We start from the raw sequence: 22,301 nt of genomic DNA on the forward strand, positions 1-22,301 counted from the left end.
CTGAAAACGCCCGATCTCGTCCGATCTCGGAAGCTAAGCAGGGGCGGGCCTGGTTAGTACTTGGATGGGAGACCGCCTGGGAATACCAGGTGCTGTAAGCTTTTTATGGTTTCTGCTCTTGCCTGACAGCAGAGGGCGCTGTTTGACACTTTTTGCTGTAGTCTAGTTTGGCCTGCGTCGCCTTCAAATAGGATCTTTTCAGTTGACCTGGCAGCTTACGGCCATACTACCCTGAAAACGCCCGATCTCGTCCGATCTCGGAAGCTAAGCAGGGGCGGGCCTGGTTAGTACTTGGATGGGAGACCGCCTGGGAATACCAGGTGCTGTAAGCTTTTTATGGTTTCTGCTCTTGCCTGACAGCAGAGGGCGCTGTTTGACACTTTTTGCTGGAGTCTAGTTTGGCCTGCGTCGCCTTCAAATAGGATCTTTACAGTTGCCCTGGCAGCTTACGGCCACACTACCCTGAAAACGCCTGATCTCGGAAGCTAAGCAGGGGAGGGCCTGGTTAGTACTTGGATGGGAGACCGCCTGGGAATACCAGGTGCTGTAAGCTTTTTATGGTTTCTGCTCTAGCCTGACAGCAGAGGGCGCTGTTTGACACTTTTTGCTGGATCTAGTTTGGCCTGCGTCGCCTTCAAATAAGATCTTTTCAGTTGTCCTGGCAGCTTACGGCCATACCACCCTGAAAACGCCTGATCTCGTCCGATCTCGGAAGCTAAGCAGGGGCGGGCCTGGTTAGTACTTGGATGGGAGACCGCCTGTGAATACCAGGTGCTGTAAGCTTTTTATGGTTTCTGCTCTTGCCTGACAGCAGAGGGCGCTGTTTGACACTTTTTGCTGTAGTCTAGTTTGGCCTGCGTCACTTTCAAATAGGATCTTTTCAGTTGACCTGGCAGCTTAGGCCATACTACCCTGAAAACGCCCGATCTCGTACGATCTCGGAAGCTAAGCAGGGCCGGGCCTGGTTAGTACTTGGATGGGAGACCGCCTGTGAATACCAGGTGCTGTAAGCTTTTTATGGTTTCTGCTCTTGCCTGACAGCAGAGGGCGCTGTTTGACACTTTTTGCTGTAGTCTAGTTTGGCCTGCGTCGCCTTCAAATAGGATCTTTTCAGTTGACCTGGCAGCTTACGGCCATACTACCCTGAAAACGCCCGATCTCGTCCGATCTCGGAAGCTAAGCAGGGGCGGGCCTGGTTAGTACTTGGATGGGAGACCGCCTGGGAATACCAGGTGCTGTAAGCTTTTTATGGTTTCTGCTCTAGCCTGACAGCAGAGGGCGCTGTTTGACATGTTTTGCTGGAGTCTAGTTTGTCCTGCGTCGCCTTCAAATAGGATCTTTTCAGTTGCCTTGGCAGCTTTTGGCCATACTACCCTGAAAACGCCTGATCTCGGAAGCTAAGCAGGGGAGGGCCTGGTTAGTACTTGGATGGGAGACCGCCTGGGAATACCAGGTGCTGTAAGCTTTTTATGGTTTTTGCTCTAGCCTGACAGCAGAGGGCGCTGTTTGACACTTTTTGCTGGATCTAGTTTGGCCTGCGTCGCCTTCAAATAAGATCTTTTCAGTTGTCCTGGCAGCTTACGGCCATACCACCCTGAAAACGCCTGATCTCGTCCGATCTCGGAAGCTAAGCAGGGGCGGGCCTGGTTAGTACTTGGATGGGAGACCGCCTGGGAATACCAGGTGCTGTAAGCTTTTTATGGTTTCTGCTCTTGCCTGACAGCAGAGGGCGCTGTTTGACACCTTTTGCTGGAGTCTAGTTTGGCCTGCGTCGCCTTCAAATAGGATCTTTTCAGTTGATGTGGCAGCTTACGGCCATACTACCCTGAAAACGCCCGATCTCGTCCGATCTCGGAAGCTAAGCAGGGGCGAGCCTGGTTAGTACTTGGATGGGAGACCGCCTGGGAATACCAGGTGCTGTAAGCTTTTCATGGTTTCTGCTCTTGCCTGACAGCAGAGGGCGCTGTTTGACATGTTTTGCTGGAGTCTAGTTTGGCCTGCGTCACCTTCAAATAGGATATTTTCAGTTGACCTGGCCGCTTACGGCCATACTACCCTGAAAACGCCCGATCTCGGAAGCTAAGCAGGGGCGGGCCTGGTTAGTACTTGGATGGGAGACCGCCTGGGAATACCAGGTGCTGTAAGCTCTTTATGGTTTCTGCTCTAGCCTGACAGCAGAGGGCGCTGTTTGACACTTTTTGCTGGATCTAGTTTGGCCTGCGTCGCCTTCAAATAAGATCTTTTCAGTTGTCCTGGCAGCTTACGGCCATACTACCCTGAAAACGCCCGATCTCGTCCGATCTCGGAAGCTAAGCAGGGGTGGGCCTGGTTAGTACTTGGATGGGAGACCGCCTGGCAATACCAGGTGCTGTAAGCCTTTTATGGTTTCTGCTCTTGCCTGACAGCAGAGGGCGCTGTTTGACACTTTTTGCTGGAGTCTAGTTTGGCCTGCGTCGCCTTCAAATAGGATCTTTTCATTTGCCCTGGCAGCTTACGGCCATACTACCCTGAAAACGCCCGATCTCGTCCGATCTCGGAAGCTAAGCAGGGGCGGGCCTGGTTAGTACTTGGATGGGAGACCACCTGGGAATACCAGGTGCTGTACGCTTTTTATGGTTTCTGCTCTTGCCTGACAGCAGAGGGCGCTGTTTGACACTTTTTGCTGGAGTCTAGTTTGTCCTGCGTCGCCTTCAAATAGGATCTTTTCAGTTGCCTTGGCAGCTTTTGGCCATACTACCCTGAAAACGCCCGATCTCGGAAGCTAAGCAGGGGCGGGCCTGGTTATACTTGGATGGGAGACCGCCTGGGAATACCAGGTGCTGTAAGCTTTTTATGGTTTCTGCTCTTGCCTGACAGCAGAGGGCGCTGTTTGACATGTTTTGCTGGAGTCTAGTTTGGCCTGCGTCACCTTCAAATAGGATTTTTTCAGTTGACCTGGCAGCTTACGGCCATACTACCTTGAAAACGCCCGATCTCGTCCGATCTCGGAAGCTAAGCACGGGCGGGCCTGGTTAGTACTTGAATGGGAGACCGCCTGGGAATACCAGGTGCTGTAAGCTTTTTATGGTTTCTGCTCTTGCCTAACAGCAGAGGGCGCTGTTTGACACTTTTTGCTGGAGTCTAGTTTGGCCTGCGTCGCCTTCAAATAGGATCTTTTCAGTTGCCCTGGCAGCTTACGGCCATACTACCCTGAAAACGCCCGGTCTCGTCCGATCTCGGAAGCTAAGCAGGGGCGGGCCTGGTTAGTACTTGGATGGGAGACCGCCTGGGAATACCAGGTGCTGTAAGCTTTTTATGGTTTCTGCTCTTGCCTGACAGCAGAGGGCGCTGTTTGACACTTTTTGCTGGAGTCTAGTTTGGCCTGCGTCTTCTTCAAATAGGATCTTTTCAGTTGACCTGGCAGCTTATGGCCATACTACCCTGAAAACGCCCGATCTCGTCCGATCTCGGAAGCTAAGCAGGGGTGGGCCTGGTTAGTACTTGGATGGGAGACCGCCTGGGAATACCAGGTGCTGTAAGCTTTTTATGGTTTCTGCTCTAGCCTGACAGCAGAGGGCGCTGTTTGACACTTTTTGCTGGATCTAGTTTGGCCTGCGTCGCCTTCAAATAAGATCTTTTCAGTTGTCCTGGCAGCTTACGGCCATACTACCCTGAAAACGCCCGATCTCGGAAGCTAAGCAGGGGCGGGCCTGGTTAGTACTTGGATGGGAGACCGCCTGGGAATACCAGGTGCTGTAAGCTCTTTATGGTTTCTGCTCTAGCCTGACAGCAGAGGGCGCTGTTTGACACTTTTTGCTGGATCTAGTTTGGCCTGCGTCGCCTTCAAATAAGATCTTTTCAGTTGTCCTGGCAGCTTACGGCCATACTACCCTGAAAACGCCCGATCTCGTCCGATCTCGGAAGCTAAGCAGGGGTGGGCCTGGTTAGTACTTGGATGGGAGACCGCCTGGCAATACCAGGTGCTGTAAGCCTTTTATGGTTTCTGCTCTTGCCTGACAGCAGAGGGCGCTGTTTGACACTTTTTGCTGGAGTCTAGTTTGGCCTGCGTCGCCTTCAAATAGGATCTTTTCATTTGCCCTGGCAGCTTACGGCCATACTACCCTGAAAACGCCCGATCTCGTCCGATCTCGGAAGCTAAGCAGGGGCGGGCCTGGTTAGTACTTGGATGGGAGACCACCTGGGAATACCAGGTGCTGTACGCTTTTTATGGTTTCTGCTCTTGCCTGACAGCAGAGGGCGCTGTTTGACACTTTTTGCTGGAGTCTAGTTTGTCCTGCGTCGCCTTCAAATAGGATCTTTTCAGTTGCCTTGGCAGCTTTTGGCCATACTACCCTGAAAACGCCCGATCTCGGAAGCTAAGCAGGGGCGGGCCTGGTTATACTTGGATGGGAGACCGCCTGGGAATACCAGGTGCTGTAAGCTTTTTATGGTTTCTGCTCTTGCCTGACAGCAGAGGGCGCTGTTTGACATGTTTTGCTGGAGTCTAGTTTGGCCTGCGTCACCTTCAAATAGGATTTTTTCAGTTGACCTGGCAGCTTACGGCCATACTACCTTGAAAACGCCCGATCTCGTCCGATCTCGGAAGCTAAGCACGGGCGGGCCTGGTTAGTACTTGAATGGGAGACCGCCTGGGAATACCAGGTGCTGTAAGCTTTTTATGGTTTCTGCTCTTGCCTAACAGCAGAGGGCGCTGTTTGACACTTTTTGCTGGAGTCTAGTTTGGCCTGCGTCGCCTTCAAATAGGATCTTTTCAGTTGCCCTGGCAGCTTACGGCCATACTACCCTGAAAACGCCCGGTCTCGTCCGATCTCGGAAGCTAAGCAGGGGCGGGCCTGGTTAGTACTTGGATGGGAGACCGCCTGGGAATACCAGGTGCTGTAAGCTTTTTATGGTTTCTGCTCTTGCCTGACAGCAGAGGGCGCTGTTTGACACTTTTTGCTGGAGTCTAGTTTGGCCTGCGTCGCCTTCAAATAGGATCTTTTCAGTTGACCTGGCAGCTTACGGCCATACTACCCTGAAAACGCCCGATCTCTTCCGATCTCAGAAGCTAAGCAGGGGCGGGCCTGGTTAGTACTTGGATGGGAGACCGCCTGGGAATACCAGGTGCTGTAAGCTTTTTATGGTTTCTGCTCTTGCCTGACAGCAGAGGGCGCTATTTGACACTTTTTGCTGGCTCTAGTTTGGCCTGCGTCGCCTTCAAATAGGATCTTTTCAGTTGATGTGGCAGCTTACGGCCATACTACCCTGAAAACGCCCGATCTCGTCCGATCTCGGAAGCTAAGCAGGGGCGGGCCTGGTTAGTACTTGGATGGGAGACCGCCTGGGAATACCAGGTGCTGTAAGCTTTTTATGGTTTCTGCTCTTGCCTGACAGCAGAGGGCGCTGTTTGACACTTTTTGCTGTAGTCTAGTTTGGCCTGCGTCGCCTTCAAATAGGATCTTTTCAGTTGACCTGGCAGCTTACGGCCATACTACCCTGAAAACGCCCGATCTCGTCCGATCTCGGAAGCTAAGCAGGGGCGGGCCTGGTTAGTACTTGGATGGGAGACCGCCTGGGAATACCAGGTGCTGTAAGCTTTTTATGGTTTCTGCTCTTGCCTGACAGCAGAGGGCGCTGTTTGACACTTTTTGCTGGAGTCTAGTTTGGCCTGCGTCGCCTTCAAATAGGATCTTTACAGTTGCCCTGGCAGCTTACGGCCACACTACCCTGAAAACGCCTGATCTCGGAAGCTAAGCAGGGGAGGGCCTGGTTAGTACTTGGATGGGAGACCGCCTGGGAATACCAGGTGCTGTAAGCTTTTTATGGTTTCTGCTCTAGCCTGACAGCAGAGGGCGCTGTTTGACACTTTTTGCTGGATCTAGTTTGGCCTGCGTCGCCTTCAAATAAGATCTTTTCAGTTGTCCTGGCAGCTTACGGCCATACCACCCTGAAAACGCCTGATCTCGTCCGATCTCGGAAGCTAAGCAGGGGCGGGCCTGGTTAGTACTTGGATGGGAGACCGCCTGTGAATACCAGGTGCTGTAAGCTTTTTATGGTTTCTGCTCTTGCCTGACAGCAGAGGGCGCTGTTTGACACTTTTTGCTGTAGTCTAGTTTGGCCTGCGTCACTTTCAAATAGGATCTTTTCAGTTGACCTGGCAGCTTAGGCCATACTACCCTGAAAACGCCCGATCTCGTACGATCTCGGAAGCTAAGCAGGGCCGGGCCTGGTTAGTACTTGGATGGGAGACCGCCTGTGAATACCAGGTGCTGTAAGCTTTTTATGGTTTCTGCTCTTGCCTGACAGCAGAGGGCGCTGTTTGACACTTTTTGCTGTAGTCTAGTTTGGCCTGCGTCGCCTTCAAATAGGATCTTTTCAGTTGACCTGGCAGCTTACGGCCATACTACCCTGAAAACGCCCGATCTCGTCCGATCTCGGAAGCTAAGCAGGGGCGGGCCTGGTTAGTACTTGGATGGGAGACCGCCTGGGAATACCAGGTGCTGTAAGCTTTTTATGGTTTCTGCTCTAGCCTGACAGCAGAGGGCGCTGTTTGACATGTTTTGCTGGAGTCTAGTTTGTCCTGCGTCGCCTTCAAATAGGATCTTTTCAGTTGCCTTGGCAGCTTTTGGCCATACTACCCTGAAAACGCCTGATCTCGGAAGCTAAGCAGGGGAGGGCCTGGTTAGTACTTGGATGGGAGACCGCCTGGGAATACCAGGTGCTGTAAGCTTTTTATGGTTTTTGCTCTAGCCTGACAGCAGAGGGCGCTGTTTGACACTTTTTGCTGGATCTAGTTTGGCCTGCGTCGCCTTCAAATAAGATCTTTTCAGTTGTCCTGGCAGCTTACGGCCATACCACCCTGAAAACGCCTGATCTCGTCCGATCTCGGAAGCTAAGCAGGGGCGGGCCTGGTTAGTACTTGGATGGGAGACCGCCTGGGAATACCAGGTGCTGTAAGCTTTTTATGGTTTCTGCTCTTGCCTGACAGCAGAGGGCGCTGTTTGACACCTTTTGCTGGAGTCTAGTTTGGCCTGCGTCGCCTTCAAATAGGATCTTTTCAGTTGATGTGGCAGCTTACGGCCATACTACCCTGAAAACGCCCGATCTCGTCCGATCTCGGAAGCTAAGCAGGGGCGAGCCTGGTTAGTACTTGGATGGGAGACCGCCTGGGAATACCAGGTGCTGTAAGCTTTTCATGGTTTCTGCTCTTGCCTGACAGCAGAGGGCGCTGTTTGACATGTTTTGCTGGAGTCTAGTTTGGCCTGCGTCACCTTCAAATAGGATATTTTCAGTTGACCTGGCCGCTTACGGCCATACTACCCTGAAAACGCCCGATCTCGGAAGCTAAGCAGGGGCGGGCCTGGTTAGTACTTGGATGGGAGACCGCCTGGGAATACCAGGTGCTGTAAGCTCTTTATGGTTTCTGCTCTAGCCTGACAGCAGAGGGCGCTGTTTGACACTTTTTGCTGGATCTAGTTTGGCCTGCGTCGCCTTCAAATAAGATCTTTTCAGTTGTCCTGGCAGCTTACGGCCATACTACCCTGAAAACGCCCGATCTCGTCCGATCTCGGAAGCTAAGCAGGGGTGGGCCTGGTTAGTACTTGGATGGGAGACCGCCTGGCAATACCAGGTGCTGTAAGCCTTTTATGGTTTCTGCTCTTGCCTGACAGCAGAGGGCGCTGTTTGACACTTTTTGCTGGAGTCTAGTTTGGCCTGCGTCGCCTTCAAATAGGATCTTTTCATTTGCCCTGGCAGCTTACGGCCATACTACCCTGAAAACGCCCGATCTCGTCCGATCTCGGAAGCTAAGCAGGGGCGGGCCTGGTTAGTACTTGGATGGGAGACCACCTGGGAATACCAGGTGCTGTACGCTTTTTATGGTTTCTGCTCTTGCCTGACAGCAGAGGGCGCTGTTTGACACTTTTTGCTGGAGTCTAGTTTGTCCTGCGTCGCCTTCAAATAGGATCTTTTCAGTTGCCTTGGCAGCTTTTGGCCATACTACCCTGAAAACGCCCGATCTCGGAAGCTAAGCAGGGGCGGGCCTGGTTATACTTGGATGGGAGACCGCCTGGGAATACCAGGTGCTGTAAGCTTTTTATGGTTTCTGCTCTTGCCTGACAGCAGAGGGCGCTGTTTGACATGTTTTGCTGGAGTCTAGTTTGGCCTGCGTCACCTTCAAATAGGATTTTTTCAGTTGACCTGGCAGCTTACGGCCATACTACCTTGAAAACGCCCGATCTCGTCCGATCTCGGAAGCTAAGCACGGGCGGGCCTGGTTAGTACTTGAATGGGAGACCGCCTGGGAATACCAGGTGCTGTAAGCTTTTTATGGTTTCTGCTCTTGCCTAACAGCAGAGGGCGCTGTTTGACACTTTTTGCTGGAGTCTAGTTTGGCCTGCGTCGCCTTCAAATAGGATCTTTTCAGTTGCCCTGGCAGCTTACGGCCATACTACCCTGAAAACGCCCGGTCTCGTCCGATCTCGGAAGCTAAGCAGGGGCGGGCCTGGTTAGTACTTGGATGGGAGACCGCCTGGGAATACCAGGTGCTGTAAGCTTTTTATGGTTTCTGCTCTTGCCTGACAGCAGAGGGCGCTGTTTGACACTTTTTGCTGGAGTCTAGTTTGGCCTGCGTCTTCTTCAAATAGGATCTTTTCAGTTGACCTGGCAGCTTATGGCCATACTACCCTGAAAACGCCCGATCTCGTCCGATCTCGGAAGCTAAGCAGGGGTGGGCCTGGTTAGTACTTGGATGGGAGACCGCCTGGGAATACCAGGTGCTGTAAGCTTTTTATGGTTTCTGCTCTAGCCTGACAGCAGAGGGCGCTGTTTGACACTTTTTGCTGGATCTAGTTTGGCCTGCGTCGCCTTCAAATAAGATCTTTTCAGTTGTCCTGGCAGCTTACGGCCATACTACCCTGAAAACGCCCGATCTCGGAAGCTAAGCAGGGGCGGGCCTGGTTAGTACTTGGATGGGAGACCGCCTGGGAATACCAGGTGCTGTAAGCTTTTTATGGTTTCTGCTCTTGCCTGACAGCAGAGGGCGCTGTTTGACACTTTTTGCTGGAGTCTAGTTTGGCCTGCGTCGCCTTCAAATAGGATCTTTACAGTTGCCCTGGCAGCTTACGGCCACACTACCCTGAAAACGCCTGATCTCGGAAGCTAAGCAGGGGAGGGCCTGGTTAGTACTTGGATGGGAGACCGCCTGGGAATACCAGGTGCTGTAAGCTTTTTATGGTTTCTGCTCTAGCCTGACAGCAGAGGGCGCTGTTTGACACTTTTTGCTGGATCTAGTTTGGCCTGCGTCGCCTTCAAATAAGATCTTTTCAGTTGTCCTGGCAGCTTACGGCCATACCACCCTGAAAACGCCTGATCTCGTCCGATCTCGGAAGCTAAGCAGGGGCGGGCCTGGTTAGTACTTGGATGGGAGACCGCCTGTGAATACCAGGTGCTGTAAGCTTTTTATGGTTTCTGCTCTTGCCTGACAGCAGAGGGCGCTGTTTGACACTTTTTGCTGTAGTCTAGTTTGGCCTGCGTCACTTTCAAATAGGATCTTTTCAGTTGACCTGGCAGCTTAGGCCATACTACCCTGAAAACGCCCGATCTCGTACGATCTCGGAAGCTAAGCAGGGCCGGGCCTGGTTAGTACTTGGATGGGAGACCGCCTGTGAATACCAGGTGCTGTAAGCTTTTTATGGTTTCTGCTCTTGCCTGACAGCAGAGGGCGCTGTTTGACACTTTTTGCTGTAGTCTAGTTTGGCCTGCGTCGCCTTCAAATAGGATCTTTTCAGTTGACCTGGCAGCTTACGGCCATACTACCCTGAAAACGCCCGATCTCGTCCGATCTCGGAAGCTAAGCAGGGGCGAGCCTGGTTAGTACTTGGATGGGAGACCGCCTGGGAATACCAGGTGCTGTAAGCTTTTCATGGTTTCTGCTCTTGCCTGACAGCAGAGGGCGCTGTTTGACATGTTTTGCTGGAGTCTAGTTTGGCCTGCGTCACCTTCAAATAGGATATTTTCAGTTGACCTGGCCGCTTACGGCCATACTACCCTGAAAACGCCCGATCTCGGAAGCTAAGCAGGGGCGGGCCTGGTTAGTACTTGGATGGGAGACCGCCTGGGAATACCAGGTGCTGTAAGCTCTTTATGGTTTCTGCTCTAGCCTGACAGCAGAGGGCGCTGTTTGACACTTTTTGCTGGATCTAGTTTGGCCTGCGTCGCCTTCAAATAAGATCTTTTCAGTTGTCCTGGCAGCTTACGGCCATACTACCCTGAAAACGCCCGATCTCGTCCGATCTCGGAAGCTAAGCAGGGGTGGGCCTGGTTAGTACTTGGATGGGAGACCGCCTGGCAATACCAGGTGCTGTAAGCCTTTTATGGTTTCTGCTCTTGCCTGACAGCAGAGGGCGCTGTTTGACACTTTTTGCTGGAGTCTAGTTTGGCCTGCGTCGCCTTCAAATAGGATCTTTTCATTTGCCCTGGCAGCTTACGGCCATACTACCCTGAAAACGCCCGATCTCGTCCGATCTCGGAAGCTAAGCAGGGGCGGGCCTGGTTAGTACTTGGATGGGAGACCACCTGGGAATACCAGGTGCTGTACGCTTTTTATGGTTTCTGCTCTTGCCTGACAGCAGAGGGCGCTGTTTGACACTTTTTGCTGGAGTCTAGTTTGTCCTGCGTCGCCTTCAAATAGGATCTTTTCAGTTGCCTTGGCAGCTTTTGGCCATACTACCCTGAAAACGCCCGATCTCGGAAGCTAAGCAGGGGCGGGCCTGGTTATACTTGGATGGGAGACCGCCTGGGAATACCAGGTGCTGTAAGCTTTTTATGGTTTCTGCTCTTGCCTGACAGCAGAGGGCGCTGTTTGACATGTTTTGCTGGAGTCTAGTTTGGCCTGCGTCACCTTCAAATAGGATTTTTTCAGTTGACCTGGCAGCTTACGGCCATACTACCTTGAAAACGCCCGATCTCGTCCGATCTCGGAAGCTAAGCACGGGCGGGCCTGGTTAGTACTTGAATGGGAGACCGCCTGGGAATACCAGGTGCTGTAAGCTTTTTATGGTTTCTGCTCTTGCCTAACAGCAGAGGGCGCTGTTTGACACTTTTTGCTGGAGTCTAGTTTGGCCTGCGTCGCCTTCAAATAGGATCTTTTCAGTTGCCCTGGCAGCTTACGGCCATACTACCCTGAAAACGCCCGGTCTCGTCCGATCTCGGAAGCTAAGCAGGGGCGGGCCTGGTTAGTACTTGGATGGGAGACCGCCTGGGAATACCAGGTGCTGTAAGCTTTTTATGGTTTCTGCTCTTGCCTGACAGCAGAGGGCGCTGTTTGACACTTTTTGCTGGAGTCTAGTTTGGCCTGCGTCTTCTTCAAATAGGATCTTTTCAGTTGACCTGGCAGCTTATGGCCATACTACCCTGAAAACGCCCGATCTCGTCCGATCTCGGAAGCTAAGCAGGGGTGGGCCTGGTTAGTACTTGGATGGGAGACCGCCTGGGAATACCAGGTGCTGTAAGCTTTTTATGGTTTCTGCTCTAGCCTGACAGCAGAGGGCGCTGTTTGACACTTTTTGCTGGATCTAGTTTGGCCTGCGTCGCCTTCAAATAAGATCTTTTCAGTTGTCCTGGCAGCTTACGGCCATACTACCCTGAAAACGCCCGATCTCGGAAGCTAAGCAGGGGCGGGCCTGGTTAGTACTTGGATGGGAGACCGCCTGGGAATACCAGGTGCTGTAAGCTCTTTATGGTTTCTGCTCTAGCCTGACAGCAGAGGGCGCTGTTTGACACTTTTTGCTGGATCTAGTTTGGCCTGCGTCGCCTTCAAATAAGATCTTTTCAGTTGTCCTGGCAGCTTACGGCCATACTACCCTGAAAACGCCCGATCTCGTCCGATCTCGGAAGCTAAGCAGGGGTGGGCCTGGTTAGTACTTGGATGGGAGACCGCCTGGCAATACCAGGTGCTGTAAGCCTTTTATGGTTTCTGCTCTTGCCTGACAGCAGAGGGCGCTGTTTGACACTTTTTGCTGGAGTCTAGTTTGGCCTGCGTCGCCTTCAAATAGGATCTTTTCATTTGCCCTGGCAGCTTACGGCCATACTACCCTGAAAACGCCCGATCTCGTCCGATCTCGGAAGCTAAGCAGGGGCGGGCCTGGTTAGTACTTGGATGGGAGACCACCTGGGAATACCAGGTGCTGTACGCTTTTTATGGTTTCTGCTCTTGCCTGACAGCAGAGGGCGCTGTTTGACACTTTTTGCTGGAGTCTAGTTTGTCCTGCGTCGCCTTCAAATAGGATCTTTTCAGTTGCCTTGGCAGCTTTTGGCCATACTACCCTGAAAACGCCCGATCTCGGAAGCTAAGCAGGGGCGGGCCTGGTTATACTTGGATGGGAGACCGCCTGGGAATACCAGGTGCTGTAAGCTTTTTATGGTTTCTGCTCTTGCCTGACAGCAGAGGGCGCTGTTTGACATGTTTTGCTGGAGTCTAGTTTGGCCTGCGTCACCTTCAAATAGGATTTTTTCAGTTGACCTGGCAGCTTACGGCCATACTACCTTGAAAACGCCCGATCTCGTCCGATCTCGGAAGCTAAGCACGGGCGGGCCTGGTTAGTACTTGAATGGGAGACCGCCTGGGAATACCAGGTGCTGTAAGCTTTTTATGGTTTCTGCTCTTGCCTAACAGCAGAGGGCGCTGTTTGACACTTTTTGCTGGAGTCTAGTTTGGCCTGCGTCGCCTTCAAATAGGATCTTTTCAGTTGCCCTGGCAGCTTACGGCCATACTACCCTGAAAACGCCCGGTCTCGTCCGATCTCGGAAGCTAAGCAGGGGCGGGCCTGGTTAGTACTTGGATGGGAGACCGCCTGGGAATACCAGGTGCTGTAAGCTTTTTATGGTTTCTGCTCTTGCCTGACAGCAGAGGGCGCTGTTTGACACTTTTTGCTGGAGTCTAGTTTGGCCTGCGTCGCCTTCAAATAGGATCTTTTCAGTTGACCTGGCAGCTTACGGCCATACTACCCTGAAAACGCCCGATCTCTTCCGATCTCAGAAGCTAAGCAGGGGCGGGCCTGGTTAGTACTTGGATGGGAGACCGCCTGGGAATACCAGGTGCTGTAAGCTTTTTATGGTTTCTGCTCTTGCCTGACAGCAGAGGGCGCTATTTGACACTTTTTGCTGGCTCTAGTTTGGCCTGCGTCGCCTTCAAATAGGATCTTTTCAGTTGATGTGGCAGCTTACGGCCATACTACCCTGAAAACGCCCGATCTCGTCCGATCTCGGAAGCTAAGCAGGGGCGGGCCTGGTTAGTACTTGGATGGGAGACCGCCTGGGAATACCAGGTGCTGTAAGCTTTTTATGGTTTCTGCTCTTGCCTGACAGCAGAGGGCGCTGTTTGACACTTTTTGCTGTAGTCTAGTTTGGCCTGCGTCGCCTTCAAATAGGATCTTTTCAGTTGACCTGGCAGCTTACGGCCATACTACCCTGAAAACGCCCGATCTCGTCCGATCTCGGAAGCTAAGCAGGGGCGGGCCTGGTTAGTACTTGGATGGGAGACCGCCTGGGAATACCAGGTGCTGTAAGCTTTTTATGGTTTCTGCTCTTGCCTGACAGCAGAGGGCGCTGTTTGACACTTTTTGCTGGAGTCTAGTTTGGCCTGCGTCGCCTTCAAATAGGATCTTTACAGTTGCCCTGGCAGCTTACGGCCACACTACCCTGAAAACGCCTGATCTCGGAAGCTAAGCAGGGGAGGGCCTGGTTAGTACTTGGATGGGAGACCGCCTGGGAATACCAGGTGCTGTAAGCTTTTTATGGTTTCTGCTCTAGCCTGACAGCAGAGGGCGCTGTTTGACACTTTTTGCTGGATCTAGTTTGGCCTGCGTCGCCTTCAAATAAGATCTTTTCAGTTGTCCTGGCAGCTTACGGCCATACCACCCTGAAAACGCCTGATCTCGTCCGATCTCGGAAGCTAAGCAGGGGCGGGCCTGGTTAGTACTTGGATGGGAGACCGCCTGTGAATACCAGGTGCTGTAAGCTTTTTATGGTTTCTGCTCTTGCCTGACAGCAGAGGGCGCTGTTTGACACTTTTTGCTGTAGTCTAGTTTGGCCTGCGTCACTTTCAAATAGGATCTTTTCAGTTGACCTGGCAGCTTAGGCCATACTACCCTGAAAACGCCCGATCTCGTACGATCTCGGAAGCTAAGCAGGGCCGGGCCTGGTTAGTACTTGGATGGGAGACCGCCTGTGAATACCAGGTGCTGTAAGCTTTTTATGGTTTCTGCTCTTGCCTGACAGCAGAGGGCGCTGTTTGACACTTTTTGCTGTAGTCTAGTTTGGCCTGCGTCGCCTTCAAATAGGATCTTTTCAGTTGACCTGGCAGCTTACGGCCATACTACCCTGAAAACGCCCGATCTCGTCCGATCTCGGAAGCTAAGCAGGGGCGGGCCTGGTTAGTACTTGGATGGGAGACCGCCTGGGAATACCAGGTGCTGTAAGCTTTTTATGGTTTCTGCTCTAGCCTGACAGCAGAGGGCGCTGTTTGACATGTTTTGCTGGAGTCTAGTTTGTCCTGCGTCGCCTTCAAATAGGATCTTTTCAGTTGCCTTGGCAGCTTTTGGCCATACTACCCTGAAAACGCCTGATCTCGGAAGCTAAGCAGGGGAGGGCCTGGTTAGTACTTGGATGGGAGACCGCCTGGGAATACCAGGTGCTGTAAGCTTTTTATGGTTTTTGCTCTAGCCTGACAGCAGAGGGCGCTGTTTGACACTTTTTGCTGGATCTAGTTTGGCCTGCGTCGCCTTCAAATAAGATCTTTTCAGTTGTCCTGGCAGCTTACGGCCATACCACCCTGAAAACGCCTGATCTCGTCCGATCTCGGAAGCTAAGCAGGGGCGGGCCTGGTTAGTACTTGGATGGGAGACCGCCTGGGAATACCAGGTGCTGTAAGCTTTTTATGGTTTCTGCTCTTGCCTGACAGCAGAGGGCGCTGTTTGACACCTTTTGCTGGAGTCTAGTTTGGCCTGCGTCGCCTTCAAATAGGATCTTTTCAGTTGATGTGGCAGCTTACGGCCATACTACCCTGAAAACGCCCGATCTCGTCCGATCTCGGAAGCTAAGCAGGGGCGAGCCTGGTTAGTACTTGGATGGGAGACCGCCTGGGAATACCAGGTGCTGTAAGCTTTTCATGGTTTCTGCTCTTGCCTGACAGCAGAGGGCGCTGTTTGACATGTTTTGCTGGAGTCTAGTTTGGCCTGCGTCACCTTCAAATAGGATATTTTCAGTTGACCTGGCCGCTTACGGCCATACTACCCTGAAAACGCCCGATCTCGGAAGCTAAGCAGGGGCGGGCCTGGTTAGTACTTGGATGGGAGACCGCCTGGGAATACCAGGTGCTGTAAGCTCTTTATGGTTTCTGCTCTAGCCTGACAGCAGAGGGCGCTGTTTGACACTTTTTGCTGGATCTAGTTTGGCCTGCGTCGCCTTCAAATAAGATCTTTTCAGTTGTCCTGGCAGCTTACGGCCATACTACCCTGAAAACGCCCGATCTCGTCCGATCTCGGAAGCTAAGCAGGGGTGGGCCTGGTTAGTACTTGGATGGGAGACCGCCTGGCAATACCAGGTGCTGTAAGCCTTTTATGGTTTCTGCTCTTGCCTGACAGCAGAGGGCGCTGTTTGACACTTTTTGCTGGAGTCTAGTTTGGCCTGCGTCGCCTTCAAATAGGATCTTTTCATTTGCCCTGGCAGCTTACGGCCATACTACCCTGAAAACGCCCGATCTCGTCCGATCTCGGAAGCTAAGCAGGGGCGGGCCTGGTTAGTACTTGGATGGGAGACCACCTGGGAATACCAGGTGCTGTACGCTTTTTATGGTTTCTGCTCTTGCCTGACAGCAGAGGGCGCTGTTTGACACTTTTTGCTGGAGTCTAGTTTGTCCTGCGTCGCCTTCAAATAGGATCTTTTCAGTTGCCTTGGCAGCTTTTGGCCATACTACCCTGAAAACGCCCGATCTCGGAAGCTAAGCAGGGGCGGGCCTGGTTATACTTGGATGGGAGACCGCCTGGGAATACCAGGTGCTGTAAGCTTTTTATGGTTTCTGCTCTTGCCTGACAGCAGAGGGCGCTGTTTGACATGTTTTGCTGGAGTCTAGTTTGGCCTGCGTCACCTTCAAATAGGATTTTTTCAGTTGACCTGGCAGCTTACGGCCATACTACCTTGAAAACGCCCGATCTCGTCCGATCTCGGAAGCTAAGCACGGGCGGGCCTGGTTAGTACTTGAATGGGAGACCGCCTGGGAATACCAGGTGCTGTAAGCTTTTTATGGTTTCTGCTCTTGCCTAACAGCAGAGGGCGCTGTTTGACACTTTTTGCTGGAGTCTAGTTTGGCCTGCGTCGCCTTCAAATAGGATCTTTTCAGTTGCCCTGGCAGCTTACGGCCATACTACCCTGAAAACGCCCGGTCTCGTCCGATCTCGGAAGCTAAGCAGGGGCGGGCCTGGTTAGTACTTGGATGGGAGACCGCCTGGGAATACCAGGTGCTGTAAGCTTTTTATGGTTTCTGCTCTTGCCTGACAGCAGAGGGCGCTGTTTGACACTTTTTGCTGGAGTCTAGTTTGGCCTGCGTCTTCTTCAAATAGGATCTTTTCAGTTGACCTGGCAGCTTATGGCCATACTACCCTGAAAACGCCCGATCTCGTCCGATCTCGGAAGCTAAGCAGGGGTGGGCCTGGTTAGTACTTGGATGGGAGACCGCCTGGGAATACCAGGTGCTGTAAGCTTTTTATGGTTTCTGCTCTAGCCTGACAGCAGAGGGCGCTGTTTGACACTTTTTGCTGGATCTAGTTTGGCCTGCGTCGCCTTCAAATAAGATCTTTTCAGTTGTCCTGGCAGCTTACGGCCATACTACCCTGAAAACGCCCGATCTCGGAAGCTAAGCAGGGGCGGGCCTGGTTAGTACTTGGATGGGAGACCGCCTGGGAATACCAGGTGCTGTAAGCTTTTTATGGTTTCTGCTCTTGCCTGACAGCAGAGGGCGCTGTTTGACACTTTTTGCTGGAGTCTAGTTTGGCCTGCGTCGCCTTCAAATAGGATCTTTACAGTTGCCCTGGCAGCTTACGGCCACACTACCCTGAAAACGCCTGATCTCGGAAGCTAAGCAGGGGAGGGCCTGGTTAGTACTTGGATGGGAGACCGCCTGGGAATACCAGGTGCTGTAAGCTTTTTATGGTTTCTGCTCTAGCCTGACAGCAGAGGGCGCTGTTTGACACTTTTTGCTGGATCTAGTTTGGCCTGCGTCGCCTTCAAATAAGATCTTTTCAGTTGTCCTGGCAGCTTACGGCCATACCACCCTGAAAACGCCTGATCTCGTCCGATCTCGGAAGCTAAGCAGGGGCGGGCCTGGTTAGTACTTGGATGGGAGACCGCCTGTGAATACCAGGTGCTGTAAGCTTTTTATGGTTTCTGCTCTTGCCTGACAGCAGAGGGCGCTGTTTGACACTTTTTGCTGTAGTCTAGTTTGGCCTGCGTCACTTTCAAATAGGATCTTTTCAGTTGACCTGGCAGCTTAGGCCATACTACCCTGAAAACGCCCGATCTCGTACGATCTCGGAAGCTAAGCAGGGCCGGGCCTGGTTAGTACTTGGATGGGAGACCGCCTGTGAATACCAGGTGCTGTAAGCTTTTTATGGTTTCTGCTCTTGCCTGACAGCAGAGGGCGCTGTTTGACACTTTTTGCTGTAGTCTAGTTTGGCCTGCGTCGCCTTCAAATAGGATCTTTTCAGTTGACCTGGCAGCTTACGGCCATACTACCCTGAAAACGCCCGATCTCGTCCGATCTCGGAAGCTAAGCAGGGGCGGGCCTGGTTAGTACTTGGATGGGAGACCGCCTGGGAATACCAGGTGCTGTAAGCTTTTTATGGTTTCTGCTCTAGCCTGACAGCAGAGGGCGCTGTTTGACATGTTTTGCTGGAGTCTAGTTTGTCCTGCGTCGCCTTCAAATAGGATCTTTTCAGTTGCCTTGGCAGCTTTTGGCCATACTACCCTGAAAACGCCTGATCTCGGAAGCTAAGCAGGGGAGGGCCTGGTTAGTACTTGGATGGGAGACCGCCTGGGAATACCAGGTGCTGTAAGCTTTTTATGGTTTTTGCTCTAGCCTGACAGCAGAGGGCGCTGTTTGACACTTTTTGCTGGATCTAGTTTGGCCTGCGTCGCCTTCAAATAAGATCTTTTCAGTTGTCCTGGCAGCTTACGGCCATACCACCCTGAAAACGCCTGATCTCGTCCGATCTCGGAAGCTAAGCAGGGGCGGGCCTGGTTAGTACTTGGATGGGAGACCGCCTGGGAATACCAGGTGCTGTAAGCTTTTTATGGTTTCTGCTCTTGCCTGACAGCAGAGGGCGCTGTTTGACACCTTTTGCTGGAGTCTAGTTTGGCCTGCGTCGCCTTCAAATAGGATCTTTTCAGTTGATGTGGCAGCTTACGGCCATACTACCCTGAAAACGCCCGATCTCGTCCGATCTCGGAAGCTAAGCAGGGGCGAGCCTGGTTAGTACTTGGATGGGAGACCGCCTGGGAATACCAGGTGCTGTAAGCTTTTCATGGTTTCTGCTCTTGCCTGACAGCAGAGGGCGCTGTTTGACATGTTTTGCTGGAGTCTAGTTTGGCCTGCGTCACCTTCAAATAGGATATTTTCAGTTGACCTGGCCGCTTACGGCCATACTACCCTGAAAACGCCCGATCTCGGAAGCTAAGCAGGGGCGGGCCTGGTTAGTACTTGGATGGGAGACCGCCTGGGAATACCAGGTGCTGTAAGCTCTTTATGGTTTCTGCTCTAGCCTGACAGCAGAGGGCGCTGTTTGACACTTTTTGCTGGATCTAGTTTGGCCTGCGTCGCCTTCAAATAAGATCTTTTCAGTTGTCCTGGCAGCTTACGGCCATACTACCCTGAAAACGCCCGATCTCGTCCGATCTCGGAAGCTAAGCAGGGGTGGGCCTGGTTAGTACTTGGATGGGAGACCGCCTGGCAATACCAGGTGCTGTAAGCCTTTTATGGTTTCTGCTCTTGCCTGACAGCAGAGGGCGCTGTTTGACACTTTTTGCTGGAGTCTAGTTTGGCCTGCGTCGCCTTCAAATAGGATCTTTTCATTTGCCCTGGCAGCTTACGGCCATACTACCCTGAAAACGCCCGATCTCGTCCGATCTCGGAAGCTAAGCAGGGGCGGGCCTGGTTAGTACTTGGATGGGAGACCACCTGGGAATACCAGGTGCTGTACGCTTTTTATGGTTTCTGCTCTTGCCTGACAGCAGAGGGCGCTGTTTGACACTTTTTGCTGGAGTCTAGTTTGTCCTGCGTCGCCTTCAAATAGGATCTTTTCAGTTGCCTTGGCAGCTTTTGGCCATACTACCCTGAAAACGCCCGATCTCGGAAGCTAAGCAGGGGCGGGCCTGGTTATACTTGGATGGGAGACCGCCTGGGAATACCAGGTGCTGTAAGCTTTTTATGGTTTCTGCTCTTGCCTGACAGCAGAGGGCGCTGTTTGACATGTTTTGCTGGAGTCTAGTTTGGCCTGCGTCACCTTCAAATAGGATTTTTTCAGTTGACCTGGCAGCTTACGGCCATACTACCTTGAAAACGCCCGATCTCGTCCGATCTCGGAAGCTAAGCACGGGCGGGCCTGGTTAGTACTTGAATGGGAGACCGCCTGGGAATACCAGGTGCTGTAAGCTTTTTATGGTTTCTGCTCTTGCCTAACAGCAGAGGGCGCTGTTTGACACTTTTTGCTGGAGTCTAGTTTGGCCTGCGTCGCCTTCAAATAGGATCTTTTCAGTTGCCCTGGCAGCTTACGGCCATACTACCCTGAAAACGCCCGGTCTCGTCCGATCTCGGAAGCTAAGCAGGGGCGGGCCTGGTTAGTACTTGGATGGGAGACCGCCTGGGAATACCAGGTGCTGTAAGCTTTTTATGGTTTCTGCTCTTGCCTGACAGCAGAGGGCGCTGTTTGACACTTTTTGCTGGAGTCTAGTTTGGCCTGCGTCTTCTTCAAATAGGATCTTTTCAGTTGACCTGGCAGCTTATGGCCATACTACCCTGAAAACGCCCGATCTCGTCCGATCTCGGAAGCTAAGCAGGGGTGGGCCTGGTTAGTACTTGGATGGGAGACCGCCTGGGAATACCAGGTGCTGTAAGCTTTTTATGGTTTCTGCTCTAGCCTGACAGCAGAGGGCGCTGTTTGACACTTTTTGCTGGATCTAGTTTGGCCTGCGTCGCCTTCAAATAAGATCTTTTCAGTTGTCCTGGCAGCTTACGGCCATACTACCCTGAAAACGCCCGATCTCGGAAGCTAAGCAGGGGCGGGCCTGGTTAGTACTTGGATGGGAGACCGCCTGGGAATACCAGGTGCTGTAAGCTTTTTATGGTTTCTGCTCTTGCCTGACAGCAGAGGGCGCTGTTTGACACTTTTTGCTGGAGTCTAGTTTGGCCTGCGTCGCCTTCAAATAGGATCTTTTCAGTTGACCTGGCAGCTTACGGCCATACTACCCTGAAAACGCCCGATCTCTTCCGATCTCAGAAGCTAAGCAGGGGCGGGCCTGGTTAGTACTTGGATGGGAGACCGCCTGGGAATACCAGGTGCTGTAAGCTTTTTATGGTTTCTGCTCTTGCCTGACAGCAGAGGGCGCTATTTGACACTTTTTGCTGGCTCTAGTTTGGCCTGCGTCGCCTTCAAATAGGATCTTTTCAGTTGATGTGGCAGCTTACGGCCATACTACCCTGAAAACGCCCGATCTCGTCCGATCTCGGAAGCTAAGCAGGGGCGGGCCTGGTTAGTACTTGGATGGGAGACCGCCTGGGAATACCAGGTGCTGTAAGCTTTTTATGGTTTCTGCTCTTGCCTGACAGCAGAGGGCGCTGTTTGACACTTTTTGCTGGAGTCTAGTTTGGCCTGCGTCGCCTTCAAATAGGATCTTTACAGTTGCCCTGGCAGCTTACGGCCACACTACCCTGAAAACGCCTGATCTCGGAAGCTAAGCAGGGGAGGGCCTGGTTAGTACTTGGATGGGAGACCGCCTGGGAATACCAGGTGCTGTAAGCTTTTTATGGTTTCTGCTCTAGCCTGACAGCAGAGGGCGCTGTTTGACACTTTTTGCTGGATCTAGTTTGGCCTGCGTCGCCTTCAAATAAGATCTTTTCAGTTGTCCTGGCAGCTTACGGCCATACCACCCTGAAAACGCCTGATCTCGTCCGATCTCGGAAGCTAAGCAGGGGCGGGCCTGGTTAGTACTTGGATGGGAGACCGCCTGTGAATACCAGGTGCTGTAAGCTTTTTATGGTTTCTGCTCTTGCCTGACAGCAGAGGGCGCTGTTTGACACTTTTTGCTGTAGTCTAGTTTGGCCTGCGTCACTTTCAAATAGGATCTTTTCAGTTGACCTGGCAGCTTAGGCCATACTACCCTGAAAACGCCCGATCTCGTACGATCTCGGAAGCTAAGCAGGGCCGGGCCTGGTTAGTACTTGGATGGGAGACCGCCTGTGAATACCAGGTGCTGTAAGCTTTTTATGGTTTCTGCTCTTGCCTGACAGCAGAGGGCGCTGTTTGACACTTTTTGCTGTAGTCTAGTTTGGCCTGCGTCACCTTCAAATAGGATCTTTTCAGTTGACCTGGCAGCTTACGGCCATACTACCCTGAAAACGCCCGATCTCGTCCGATCTCGGAAGCTAAGCAGGGGCGGGCCTGGTTAGTACTTGGATGGGAGACCGCCTGGGAATACCAGGTGCTGTAAGCTTTTTATGGTTTCTGCTCTAGCCTGACAGCAGAGGGCGCTGTTTGACATGTTTTGCTGGAGTCTAGTTTGTCCTGCGTCGCCTTCAAATAGGATCTTTTCAGTTGCCTTGGCAGCTTTTGGCCATACTACCCTGAAAACGCCTGATCTCGGAAGCTAAGCAGGGGAGGGCCTGGTTAGTACTTGGATGGGAGACCGCCTGGGAATACCAGGTGCTGTAAGCTTTTTATGGTTTTTGCTCTAGCCTGACAGCAGAGGGCGCTGTTTGACACTTTTTGCTGGATCTAGTTTGGCCTGCGTCGCCTTCAAATAAGATCTTTTCAGTTGTCCTGGCAGCTTACGGCCATACCACCCTGAAAACGCCTGATCTCGTCCGATCTCGGAAGCTAAGCAGGGGCGGGCCTGGTTAGTACTTGGATGGGAGACCGCCTGGGAATACCAGGTGCTGTAAGCTTTTTATGGTTTCTGCTCTTGCCTGACAGCAGAGGGCGCTGTTTGACACTTTTTGCTGTAGTCTAGTTTGGCCTGCGTCACTTTCAAATAGGATCTTTTCAGTTGACCTGGCA

The 22,301-nt window shown here is 52.4% G+C and overlaps 70 non-coding genes and 28 pseudogenes across 70 annotated transcripts in view; all 98 read left to right on the forward strand.

The window, feature by feature from the left end:
- LOC131114822 (5S ribosomal RNA) overlaps positions 1 to 101 on the forward strand; it is a 119-nt gene extending 18 nt beyond the window's left edge. The window contains exon 1 of the ribosomal RNA XR_009122124.1: positions 1 to 101. This exon is cut by the window's left edge and continues 18 nt beyond it. This is a non-coding gene — a ribosomal RNA (5S ribosomal RNA).
- Positions 102 to 213: 112 nt separating this feature from the next.
- On the forward strand, positions 214 to 332 carry LOC131114823 (5S ribosomal RNA). Its single transcript, XR_009122125.1, has one exon. It is a non-coding gene; the product is annotated as a 5S ribosomal RNA (ribosomal RNA).
- Positions 333 to 444: 112 nt separating this feature from the next.
- LOC131112812 (5S ribosomal RNA) lies at positions 445 to 553 on the forward strand (annotated as a pseudogene).
- A 111-nt stretch (positions 554 to 664) lies between these two features.
- Positions 665 to 783, forward strand: LOC131115683 (5S ribosomal RNA). The gene has a single exon (XR_009122957.1). It is a non-coding gene; the product is annotated as a 5S ribosomal RNA (ribosomal RNA).
- A 112-nt stretch (positions 784 to 895) lies between these two features.
- LOC131119124 (5S ribosomal RNA) lies at positions 896 to 1,013 on the forward strand. Its single transcript, XR_009126252.1, has one exon. It is a non-coding gene; the product is annotated as a 5S ribosomal RNA (ribosomal RNA).
- A 112-nt stretch (positions 1,014 to 1,125) lies between these two features.
- Positions 1,126 to 1,244, forward strand: LOC131114824 (5S ribosomal RNA). The gene has a single exon (XR_009122126.1). It is a non-coding gene; the product is annotated as a 5S ribosomal RNA (ribosomal RNA).
- Positions 1,245 to 1,356: 112 nt separating this feature from the next.
- On the forward strand, positions 1,357 to 1,465 carry LOC131113649 (5S ribosomal RNA; annotated as a pseudogene).
- A 111-nt stretch (positions 1,466 to 1,576) lies between these two features.
- LOC131113370 (5S ribosomal RNA) lies at positions 1,577 to 1,695 on the forward strand. The gene has a single exon (XR_009121488.1). It is a non-coding gene; the product is annotated as a 5S ribosomal RNA (ribosomal RNA).
- Positions 1,696 to 1,807: 112 nt separating this feature from the next.
- Positions 1,808 to 1,926, forward strand: LOC131116732 (5S ribosomal RNA). The gene has a single exon (XR_009123971.1). It is a non-coding gene; the product is annotated as a 5S ribosomal RNA (ribosomal RNA).
- Positions 1,927 to 2,038: 112 nt separating this feature from the next.
- Positions 2,039 to 2,147, forward strand: LOC131111928 (5S ribosomal RNA; annotated as a pseudogene).
- Positions 2,148 to 2,258: 111 nt separating this feature from the next.
- LOC131116604 (5S ribosomal RNA) lies at positions 2,259 to 2,377 on the forward strand. Its single transcript, XR_009123846.1, has one exon. It is a non-coding gene; the product is annotated as a 5S ribosomal RNA (ribosomal RNA).
- Positions 2,378 to 2,489: 112 nt separating this feature from the next.
- Positions 2,490 to 2,608, forward strand: LOC131116099 (5S ribosomal RNA). The gene has a single exon (XR_009123360.1). It is a non-coding gene; the product is annotated as a 5S ribosomal RNA (ribosomal RNA).
- Positions 2,609 to 2,720: 112 nt separating this feature from the next.
- On the forward strand, positions 2,721 to 2,828 carry LOC131114093 (5S ribosomal RNA; annotated as a pseudogene).
- Positions 2,829 to 2,940: 112 nt separating this feature from the next.
- Positions 2,941 to 3,059, forward strand: LOC131117021 (5S ribosomal RNA). The gene has a single exon (XR_009124252.1). It is a non-coding gene; the product is annotated as a 5S ribosomal RNA (ribosomal RNA).
- Positions 3,060 to 3,171: 112 nt separating this feature from the next.
- Positions 3,172 to 3,290, forward strand: LOC131115939 (5S ribosomal RNA). The gene has a single exon (XR_009123205.1). It is a non-coding gene; the product is annotated as a 5S ribosomal RNA (ribosomal RNA).
- Positions 3,291 to 3,402: 112 nt separating this feature from the next.
- Positions 3,403 to 3,521, forward strand: LOC131115301 (5S ribosomal RNA). Its single transcript, XR_009122582.1, has one exon. It is a non-coding gene; the product is annotated as a 5S ribosomal RNA (ribosomal RNA).
- Positions 3,522 to 3,632: 111 nt separating this feature from the next.
- LOC131111929 (5S ribosomal RNA) lies at positions 3,633 to 3,741 on the forward strand (annotated as a pseudogene).
- Positions 3,742 to 3,852: 111 nt separating this feature from the next.
- On the forward strand, positions 3,853 to 3,971 carry LOC131116605 (5S ribosomal RNA). Its single transcript, XR_009123847.1, has one exon. It is a non-coding gene; the product is annotated as a 5S ribosomal RNA (ribosomal RNA).
- Positions 3,972 to 4,083: 112 nt separating this feature from the next.
- On the forward strand, positions 4,084 to 4,202 carry LOC131116100 (5S ribosomal RNA). The gene has a single exon (XR_009123361.1). It is a non-coding gene; the product is annotated as a 5S ribosomal RNA (ribosomal RNA).
- Positions 4,203 to 4,314: 112 nt separating this feature from the next.
- On the forward strand, positions 4,315 to 4,422 carry LOC131114094 (5S ribosomal RNA; annotated as a pseudogene).
- Positions 4,423 to 4,534: 112 nt separating this feature from the next.
- Positions 4,535 to 4,653, forward strand: LOC131117022 (5S ribosomal RNA). The gene has a single exon (XR_009124253.1). It is a non-coding gene; the product is annotated as a 5S ribosomal RNA (ribosomal RNA).
- A 112-nt stretch (positions 4,654 to 4,765) lies between these two features.
- On the forward strand, positions 4,766 to 4,884 carry LOC131115940 (5S ribosomal RNA). The gene has a single exon (XR_009123206.1). It is a non-coding gene; the product is annotated as a 5S ribosomal RNA (ribosomal RNA).
- A 112-nt stretch (positions 4,885 to 4,996) lies between these two features.
- Positions 4,997 to 5,115, forward strand: LOC131117253 (5S ribosomal RNA). The gene has a single exon (XR_009124476.1). It is a non-coding gene; the product is annotated as a 5S ribosomal RNA (ribosomal RNA).
- Positions 5,116 to 5,226: 111 nt separating this feature from the next.
- On the forward strand, positions 5,227 to 5,345 carry LOC131114825 (5S ribosomal RNA). Its single transcript, XR_009122127.1, has one exon. It is a non-coding gene; the product is annotated as a 5S ribosomal RNA (ribosomal RNA).
- Positions 5,346 to 5,457: 112 nt separating this feature from the next.
- Positions 5,458 to 5,576, forward strand: LOC131114826 (5S ribosomal RNA). The gene has a single exon (XR_009122128.1). It is a non-coding gene; the product is annotated as a 5S ribosomal RNA (ribosomal RNA).
- Positions 5,577 to 5,688: 112 nt separating this feature from the next.
- On the forward strand, positions 5,689 to 5,797 carry LOC131112814 (5S ribosomal RNA; annotated as a pseudogene).
- Positions 5,798 to 5,908: 111 nt separating this feature from the next.
- Positions 5,909 to 6,027, forward strand: LOC131115684 (5S ribosomal RNA). The gene has a single exon (XR_009122958.1). It is a non-coding gene; the product is annotated as a 5S ribosomal RNA (ribosomal RNA).
- Positions 6,028 to 6,139: 112 nt separating this feature from the next.
- LOC131119125 (5S ribosomal RNA) lies at positions 6,140 to 6,257 on the forward strand. Its single transcript, XR_009126253.1, has one exon. It is a non-coding gene; the product is annotated as a 5S ribosomal RNA (ribosomal RNA).
- Positions 6,258 to 6,369: 112 nt separating this feature from the next.
- Positions 6,370 to 6,488, forward strand: LOC131114827 (5S ribosomal RNA). The gene has a single exon (XR_009122129.1). It is a non-coding gene; the product is annotated as a 5S ribosomal RNA (ribosomal RNA).
- Positions 6,489 to 6,600: 112 nt separating this feature from the next.
- Positions 6,601 to 6,709, forward strand: LOC131113650 (5S ribosomal RNA; annotated as a pseudogene).
- A 111-nt stretch (positions 6,710 to 6,820) lies between these two features.
- LOC131113382 (5S ribosomal RNA) lies at positions 6,821 to 6,939 on the forward strand. Its single transcript, XR_009121490.1, has one exon. It is a non-coding gene; the product is annotated as a 5S ribosomal RNA (ribosomal RNA).
- Positions 6,940 to 7,051: 112 nt separating this feature from the next.
- On the forward strand, positions 7,052 to 7,170 carry LOC131116734 (5S ribosomal RNA). The gene has a single exon (XR_009123974.1). It is a non-coding gene; the product is annotated as a 5S ribosomal RNA (ribosomal RNA).
- Positions 7,171 to 7,282: 112 nt separating this feature from the next.
- Positions 7,283 to 7,391, forward strand: LOC131111930 (5S ribosomal RNA; annotated as a pseudogene).
- Positions 7,392 to 7,502: 111 nt separating this feature from the next.
- LOC131116606 (5S ribosomal RNA) lies at positions 7,503 to 7,621 on the forward strand. Its single transcript, XR_009123848.1, has one exon. It is a non-coding gene; the product is annotated as a 5S ribosomal RNA (ribosomal RNA).
- A 112-nt stretch (positions 7,622 to 7,733) lies between these two features.
- Positions 7,734 to 7,852, forward strand: LOC131116101 (5S ribosomal RNA). The gene has a single exon (XR_009123362.1). It is a non-coding gene; the product is annotated as a 5S ribosomal RNA (ribosomal RNA).
- A 112-nt stretch (positions 7,853 to 7,964) lies between these two features.
- LOC131114096 (5S ribosomal RNA) lies at positions 7,965 to 8,072 on the forward strand (annotated as a pseudogene).
- A 112-nt stretch (positions 8,073 to 8,184) lies between these two features.
- Positions 8,185 to 8,303, forward strand: LOC131117023 (5S ribosomal RNA). Its single transcript, XR_009124254.1, has one exon. It is a non-coding gene; the product is annotated as a 5S ribosomal RNA (ribosomal RNA).
- Positions 8,304 to 8,415: 112 nt separating this feature from the next.
- Positions 8,416 to 8,534, forward strand: LOC131115941 (5S ribosomal RNA). Its single transcript, XR_009123207.1, has one exon. It is a non-coding gene; the product is annotated as a 5S ribosomal RNA (ribosomal RNA).
- A 112-nt stretch (positions 8,535 to 8,646) lies between these two features.
- On the forward strand, positions 8,647 to 8,765 carry LOC131115302 (5S ribosomal RNA). The gene has a single exon (XR_009122583.1). It is a non-coding gene; the product is annotated as a 5S ribosomal RNA (ribosomal RNA).
- A 111-nt stretch (positions 8,766 to 8,876) lies between these two features.
- Positions 8,877 to 8,985, forward strand: LOC131111931 (5S ribosomal RNA; annotated as a pseudogene).
- A 112-nt stretch (positions 8,986 to 9,097) lies between these two features.
- LOC131112815 (5S ribosomal RNA) lies at positions 9,098 to 9,206 on the forward strand (annotated as a pseudogene).
- A 111-nt stretch (positions 9,207 to 9,317) lies between these two features.
- Positions 9,318 to 9,436, forward strand: LOC131115685 (5S ribosomal RNA). The gene has a single exon (XR_009122959.1). It is a non-coding gene; the product is annotated as a 5S ribosomal RNA (ribosomal RNA).
- Positions 9,437 to 9,548: 112 nt separating this feature from the next.
- On the forward strand, positions 9,549 to 9,666 carry LOC131119126 (5S ribosomal RNA). Its single transcript, XR_009126254.1, has one exon. It is a non-coding gene; the product is annotated as a 5S ribosomal RNA (ribosomal RNA).
- Positions 9,667 to 9,778: 112 nt separating this feature from the next.
- LOC131116735 (5S ribosomal RNA) lies at positions 9,779 to 9,897 on the forward strand. The gene has a single exon (XR_009123975.1). It is a non-coding gene; the product is annotated as a 5S ribosomal RNA (ribosomal RNA).
- Positions 9,898 to 10,009: 112 nt separating this feature from the next.
- LOC131111932 (5S ribosomal RNA) lies at positions 10,010 to 10,118 on the forward strand (annotated as a pseudogene).
- A 111-nt stretch (positions 10,119 to 10,229) lies between these two features.
- On the forward strand, positions 10,230 to 10,348 carry LOC131116608 (5S ribosomal RNA). Its single transcript, XR_009123850.1, has one exon. It is a non-coding gene; the product is annotated as a 5S ribosomal RNA (ribosomal RNA).
- A 112-nt stretch (positions 10,349 to 10,460) lies between these two features.
- Positions 10,461 to 10,579, forward strand: LOC131116102 (5S ribosomal RNA). Its single transcript, XR_009123363.1, has one exon. It is a non-coding gene; the product is annotated as a 5S ribosomal RNA (ribosomal RNA).
- Positions 10,580 to 10,691: 112 nt separating this feature from the next.
- LOC131114097 (5S ribosomal RNA) lies at positions 10,692 to 10,799 on the forward strand (annotated as a pseudogene).
- A 112-nt stretch (positions 10,800 to 10,911) lies between these two features.
- Positions 10,912 to 11,030, forward strand: LOC131117024 (5S ribosomal RNA). Its single transcript, XR_009124255.1, has one exon. It is a non-coding gene; the product is annotated as a 5S ribosomal RNA (ribosomal RNA).
- Positions 11,031 to 11,142: 112 nt separating this feature from the next.
- LOC131115942 (5S ribosomal RNA) lies at positions 11,143 to 11,261 on the forward strand. The gene has a single exon (XR_009123208.1). It is a non-coding gene; the product is annotated as a 5S ribosomal RNA (ribosomal RNA).
- Positions 11,262 to 11,373: 112 nt separating this feature from the next.
- Positions 11,374 to 11,492, forward strand: LOC131115303 (5S ribosomal RNA). Its single transcript, XR_009122584.1, has one exon. It is a non-coding gene; the product is annotated as a 5S ribosomal RNA (ribosomal RNA).
- A 111-nt stretch (positions 11,493 to 11,603) lies between these two features.
- Positions 11,604 to 11,712, forward strand: LOC131111933 (5S ribosomal RNA; annotated as a pseudogene).
- A 111-nt stretch (positions 11,713 to 11,823) lies between these two features.
- LOC131116609 (5S ribosomal RNA) lies at positions 11,824 to 11,942 on the forward strand. The gene has a single exon (XR_009123851.1). It is a non-coding gene; the product is annotated as a 5S ribosomal RNA (ribosomal RNA).
- A 112-nt stretch (positions 11,943 to 12,054) lies between these two features.
- On the forward strand, positions 12,055 to 12,173 carry LOC131116103 (5S ribosomal RNA). The gene has a single exon (XR_009123364.1). It is a non-coding gene; the product is annotated as a 5S ribosomal RNA (ribosomal RNA).
- Positions 12,174 to 12,285: 112 nt separating this feature from the next.
- On the forward strand, positions 12,286 to 12,393 carry LOC131114098 (5S ribosomal RNA; annotated as a pseudogene).
- A 112-nt stretch (positions 12,394 to 12,505) lies between these two features.
- LOC131117026 (5S ribosomal RNA) lies at positions 12,506 to 12,624 on the forward strand. The gene has a single exon (XR_009124257.1). It is a non-coding gene; the product is annotated as a 5S ribosomal RNA (ribosomal RNA).
- Positions 12,625 to 12,736: 112 nt separating this feature from the next.
- Positions 12,737 to 12,855, forward strand: LOC131115944 (5S ribosomal RNA). The gene has a single exon (XR_009123210.1). It is a non-coding gene; the product is annotated as a 5S ribosomal RNA (ribosomal RNA).
- A 112-nt stretch (positions 12,856 to 12,967) lies between these two features.
- Positions 12,968 to 13,086, forward strand: LOC131117254 (5S ribosomal RNA). The gene has a single exon (XR_009124477.1). It is a non-coding gene; the product is annotated as a 5S ribosomal RNA (ribosomal RNA).
- Positions 13,087 to 13,197: 111 nt separating this feature from the next.
- LOC131114829 (5S ribosomal RNA) lies at positions 13,198 to 13,316 on the forward strand. Its single transcript, XR_009122131.1, has one exon. It is a non-coding gene; the product is annotated as a 5S ribosomal RNA (ribosomal RNA).
- A 112-nt stretch (positions 13,317 to 13,428) lies between these two features.
- LOC131114830 (5S ribosomal RNA) lies at positions 13,429 to 13,547 on the forward strand. Its single transcript, XR_009122132.1, has one exon. It is a non-coding gene; the product is annotated as a 5S ribosomal RNA (ribosomal RNA).
- Positions 13,548 to 13,659: 112 nt separating this feature from the next.
- LOC131112816 (5S ribosomal RNA) lies at positions 13,660 to 13,768 on the forward strand (annotated as a pseudogene).
- Positions 13,769 to 13,879: 111 nt separating this feature from the next.
- Positions 13,880 to 13,998, forward strand: LOC131115686 (5S ribosomal RNA). The gene has a single exon (XR_009122960.1). It is a non-coding gene; the product is annotated as a 5S ribosomal RNA (ribosomal RNA).
- Positions 13,999 to 14,110: 112 nt separating this feature from the next.
- LOC131119127 (5S ribosomal RNA) lies at positions 14,111 to 14,228 on the forward strand. The gene has a single exon (XR_009126255.1). It is a non-coding gene; the product is annotated as a 5S ribosomal RNA (ribosomal RNA).
- Positions 14,229 to 14,340: 112 nt separating this feature from the next.
- On the forward strand, positions 14,341 to 14,459 carry LOC131114831 (5S ribosomal RNA). The gene has a single exon (XR_009122133.1). It is a non-coding gene; the product is annotated as a 5S ribosomal RNA (ribosomal RNA).
- A 112-nt stretch (positions 14,460 to 14,571) lies between these two features.
- Positions 14,572 to 14,680, forward strand: LOC131113651 (5S ribosomal RNA; annotated as a pseudogene).
- Positions 14,681 to 14,791: 111 nt separating this feature from the next.
- On the forward strand, positions 14,792 to 14,910 carry LOC131113393 (5S ribosomal RNA). The gene has a single exon (XR_009121491.1). It is a non-coding gene; the product is annotated as a 5S ribosomal RNA (ribosomal RNA).
- Positions 14,911 to 15,022: 112 nt separating this feature from the next.
- On the forward strand, positions 15,023 to 15,141 carry LOC131116736 (5S ribosomal RNA). Its single transcript, XR_009123976.1, has one exon. It is a non-coding gene; the product is annotated as a 5S ribosomal RNA (ribosomal RNA).
- A 112-nt stretch (positions 15,142 to 15,253) lies between these two features.
- LOC131111934 (5S ribosomal RNA) lies at positions 15,254 to 15,362 on the forward strand (annotated as a pseudogene).
- Positions 15,363 to 15,473: 111 nt separating this feature from the next.
- LOC131116610 (5S ribosomal RNA) lies at positions 15,474 to 15,592 on the forward strand. Its single transcript, XR_009123852.1, has one exon. It is a non-coding gene; the product is annotated as a 5S ribosomal RNA (ribosomal RNA).
- Positions 15,593 to 15,704: 112 nt separating this feature from the next.
- On the forward strand, positions 15,705 to 15,823 carry LOC131116104 (5S ribosomal RNA). The gene has a single exon (XR_009123365.1). It is a non-coding gene; the product is annotated as a 5S ribosomal RNA (ribosomal RNA).
- A 112-nt stretch (positions 15,824 to 15,935) lies between these two features.
- Positions 15,936 to 16,043, forward strand: LOC131114099 (5S ribosomal RNA; annotated as a pseudogene).
- Positions 16,044 to 16,155: 112 nt separating this feature from the next.
- On the forward strand, positions 16,156 to 16,274 carry LOC131117027 (5S ribosomal RNA). Its single transcript, XR_009124258.1, has one exon. It is a non-coding gene; the product is annotated as a 5S ribosomal RNA (ribosomal RNA).
- A 112-nt stretch (positions 16,275 to 16,386) lies between these two features.
- On the forward strand, positions 16,387 to 16,505 carry LOC131115945 (5S ribosomal RNA). The gene has a single exon (XR_009123211.1). It is a non-coding gene; the product is annotated as a 5S ribosomal RNA (ribosomal RNA).
- A 112-nt stretch (positions 16,506 to 16,617) lies between these two features.
- LOC131115304 (5S ribosomal RNA) lies at positions 16,618 to 16,736 on the forward strand. Its single transcript, XR_009122585.1, has one exon. It is a non-coding gene; the product is annotated as a 5S ribosomal RNA (ribosomal RNA).
- A 111-nt stretch (positions 16,737 to 16,847) lies between these two features.
- LOC131111935 (5S ribosomal RNA) lies at positions 16,848 to 16,956 on the forward strand (annotated as a pseudogene).
- Positions 16,957 to 17,068: 112 nt separating this feature from the next.
- On the forward strand, positions 17,069 to 17,177 carry LOC131112817 (5S ribosomal RNA; annotated as a pseudogene).
- A 111-nt stretch (positions 17,178 to 17,288) lies between these two features.
- On the forward strand, positions 17,289 to 17,407 carry LOC131115687 (5S ribosomal RNA). Its single transcript, XR_009122961.1, has one exon. It is a non-coding gene; the product is annotated as a 5S ribosomal RNA (ribosomal RNA).
- Positions 17,408 to 17,519: 112 nt separating this feature from the next.
- LOC131119128 (5S ribosomal RNA) lies at positions 17,520 to 17,637 on the forward strand. The gene has a single exon (XR_009126256.1). It is a non-coding gene; the product is annotated as a 5S ribosomal RNA (ribosomal RNA).
- Positions 17,638 to 17,749: 112 nt separating this feature from the next.
- LOC131114832 (5S ribosomal RNA) lies at positions 17,750 to 17,868 on the forward strand. Its single transcript, XR_009122134.1, has one exon. It is a non-coding gene; the product is annotated as a 5S ribosomal RNA (ribosomal RNA).
- Positions 17,869 to 17,980: 112 nt separating this feature from the next.
- LOC131113653 (5S ribosomal RNA) lies at positions 17,981 to 18,089 on the forward strand (annotated as a pseudogene).
- A 111-nt stretch (positions 18,090 to 18,200) lies between these two features.
- Positions 18,201 to 18,319, forward strand: LOC131113405 (5S ribosomal RNA). Its single transcript, XR_009121492.1, has one exon. It is a non-coding gene; the product is annotated as a 5S ribosomal RNA (ribosomal RNA).
- Positions 18,320 to 18,431: 112 nt separating this feature from the next.
- On the forward strand, positions 18,432 to 18,550 carry LOC131116737 (5S ribosomal RNA). The gene has a single exon (XR_009123977.1). It is a non-coding gene; the product is annotated as a 5S ribosomal RNA (ribosomal RNA).
- Positions 18,551 to 18,662: 112 nt separating this feature from the next.
- On the forward strand, positions 18,663 to 18,771 carry LOC131111937 (5S ribosomal RNA; annotated as a pseudogene).
- A 111-nt stretch (positions 18,772 to 18,882) lies between these two features.
- Positions 18,883 to 19,001, forward strand: LOC131116611 (5S ribosomal RNA). Its single transcript, XR_009123853.1, has one exon. It is a non-coding gene; the product is annotated as a 5S ribosomal RNA (ribosomal RNA).
- A 112-nt stretch (positions 19,002 to 19,113) lies between these two features.
- Positions 19,114 to 19,232, forward strand: LOC131116105 (5S ribosomal RNA). The gene has a single exon (XR_009123366.1). It is a non-coding gene; the product is annotated as a 5S ribosomal RNA (ribosomal RNA).
- Positions 19,233 to 19,344: 112 nt separating this feature from the next.
- On the forward strand, positions 19,345 to 19,452 carry LOC131114100 (5S ribosomal RNA; annotated as a pseudogene).
- A 112-nt stretch (positions 19,453 to 19,564) lies between these two features.
- Positions 19,565 to 19,683, forward strand: LOC131117028 (5S ribosomal RNA). Its single transcript, XR_009124259.1, has one exon. It is a non-coding gene; the product is annotated as a 5S ribosomal RNA (ribosomal RNA).
- Positions 19,684 to 19,795: 112 nt separating this feature from the next.
- On the forward strand, positions 19,796 to 19,914 carry LOC131115946 (5S ribosomal RNA). The gene has a single exon (XR_009123212.1). It is a non-coding gene; the product is annotated as a 5S ribosomal RNA (ribosomal RNA).
- Positions 19,915 to 20,026: 112 nt separating this feature from the next.
- On the forward strand, positions 20,027 to 20,145 carry LOC131115305 (5S ribosomal RNA). The gene has a single exon (XR_009122586.1). It is a non-coding gene; the product is annotated as a 5S ribosomal RNA (ribosomal RNA).
- Positions 20,146 to 20,256: 111 nt separating this feature from the next.
- LOC131111938 (5S ribosomal RNA) lies at positions 20,257 to 20,365 on the forward strand (annotated as a pseudogene).
- A 112-nt stretch (positions 20,366 to 20,477) lies between these two features.
- LOC131117255 (5S ribosomal RNA) lies at positions 20,478 to 20,596 on the forward strand. Its single transcript, XR_009124478.1, has one exon. It is a non-coding gene; the product is annotated as a 5S ribosomal RNA (ribosomal RNA).
- Positions 20,597 to 20,707: 111 nt separating this feature from the next.
- On the forward strand, positions 20,708 to 20,826 carry LOC131114833 (5S ribosomal RNA). Its single transcript, XR_009122135.1, has one exon. It is a non-coding gene; the product is annotated as a 5S ribosomal RNA (ribosomal RNA).
- Positions 20,827 to 20,938: 112 nt separating this feature from the next.
- LOC131112818 (5S ribosomal RNA) lies at positions 20,939 to 21,047 on the forward strand (annotated as a pseudogene).
- A 111-nt stretch (positions 21,048 to 21,158) lies between these two features.
- On the forward strand, positions 21,159 to 21,277 carry LOC131115688 (5S ribosomal RNA). Its single transcript, XR_009122962.1, has one exon. It is a non-coding gene; the product is annotated as a 5S ribosomal RNA (ribosomal RNA).
- Positions 21,278 to 21,389: 112 nt separating this feature from the next.
- On the forward strand, positions 21,390 to 21,507 carry LOC131119129 (5S ribosomal RNA). The gene has a single exon (XR_009126257.1). It is a non-coding gene; the product is annotated as a 5S ribosomal RNA (ribosomal RNA).
- A 112-nt stretch (positions 21,508 to 21,619) lies between these two features.
- On the forward strand, positions 21,620 to 21,738 carry LOC131114834 (5S ribosomal RNA). Its single transcript, XR_009122136.1, has one exon. It is a non-coding gene; the product is annotated as a 5S ribosomal RNA (ribosomal RNA).
- A 112-nt stretch (positions 21,739 to 21,850) lies between these two features.
- On the forward strand, positions 21,851 to 21,959 carry LOC131113654 (5S ribosomal RNA; annotated as a pseudogene).
- Positions 21,960 to 22,070: 111 nt separating this feature from the next.
- LOC131113416 (5S ribosomal RNA) lies at positions 22,071 to 22,189 on the forward strand. Its single transcript, XR_009121493.1, has one exon. It is a non-coding gene; the product is annotated as a 5S ribosomal RNA (ribosomal RNA).
- Positions 22,190 to 22,301: the final 112 nt, after the last annotated feature.

Source organism: Doryrhamphus excisus, unplaced genomic scaffold, assembly GCF_030265055.1.
Source record: "Doryrhamphus excisus isolate RoL2022-K1 unplaced genomic scaffold, RoL_Dexc_1.0 HiC_scaffold_25, whole genome shotgun sequence".
Lineage (NCBI taxonomy): Eukaryota > Metazoa > Chordata > Actinopteri > Syngnathiformes > Syngnathidae > Doryrhamphus > Doryrhamphus excisus.